Source organism: Octodon degus, unplaced genomic scaffold, assembly GCF_000260255.1.
Source record: "Octodon degus isolate 3935 unplaced genomic scaffold, OctDeg1.0 scaffold00004, whole genome shotgun sequence".
NCBI classification, from domain to species: Eukaryota; Metazoa; Chordata; class Mammalia; order Rodentia; family Octodontidae; genus Octodon; species Octodon degus.
The window spans coordinates 17,935,300-17,936,027 of record NW_004524580.1 but is presented as its reverse complement, the minus strand read 5'-3'; the positions used below and the strand labels follow the sequence as shown (position 1 = coordinate 17,936,027).

Below are 728 nucleotides of genomic sequence, written 5' to 3'. Positions count from 1 at the left end.
CGCCCGCGCTCGCCCGCCGCCCTGCCGCAGGCCGTGCAGGGCGCGGGCGGGGGGCGACTCGGGCGCTCCCGTGAAGGGCGTCCGTCCGCACGCCTCCTTCGGCAGCCCCAGCGAGCCTGCCGCCACAAGTCGCGGGAGCGACTCGGAGGGGCAGCGGTGACTGACGGAGGCGCCGCCTCCTCCTCCCCCGCCCCGATACGTCATGGAAACATGGACGTCAGAGGCCAGCGGCCAATCGCAGGCCTCGGCAGAAGGGAAGGTGCACGCCGGAGGGGGCGGGGGCAGCCCGGGCCCAGGCGCTCGGGGAAGGAAGTGCGGGCGGGGCGCGCGGAGGCCGGAGTCTCCCGCCCCTCACTCCCGCCACCCTTTCGCCACCGCGCGGCAAGTTCCAGTCGCCGGGCGCGCGCCCGCCATCCGGGAGCGCGCTCACCCGGGCCTCCCCTTAGACGCGCTCTTGGTGCGGCTCGGCTCCCAGCCCCGTTCCAACTGCGCTTCCTCCCCGCGCGCGCGCACGCGCGCGCGCACGCCCTCAGGCTCCCCGCGGGCCGCGTCACGTGACCGCGCCCAGCCGAGGCGGCAGCGGCGGCGGCGGCACGAGCTTCGGCGGCACTGGCAGTGGCCGCGCGAGCAGCTGCGCCGTCAGCGTGGAGCGGGAGGCGTGTGGCTGTGGAGAGAAGGGAGCGCCGGGCCCGAATGGGTGAGCGTCGTCCTGCCCTTGCCCACCCCGG

The 728-nt window shown here is 77.2% G+C and overlaps 1 protein-coding gene across 1 annotated transcript in view; it reads left to right on the top strand.

Annotated features, from left to right (window-relative positions):
• The first annotated feature begins 344 nt into the window (after window positions 1-344).
• Window positions 345-728, top strand: part of Atp2b1 (ATPase plasma membrane Ca2+ transporting 1) — a 119,552-nt gene continuing 119,168 nt past the window's right edge. Inside the window, exon 1 of the mRNA XM_023716343.1 lies at window positions 345-697. The gene's annotated coding sequence lies outside the window, so the exon portion shown is untranslated. The remainder of the gene's footprint in view (window positions 698-728) is intronic.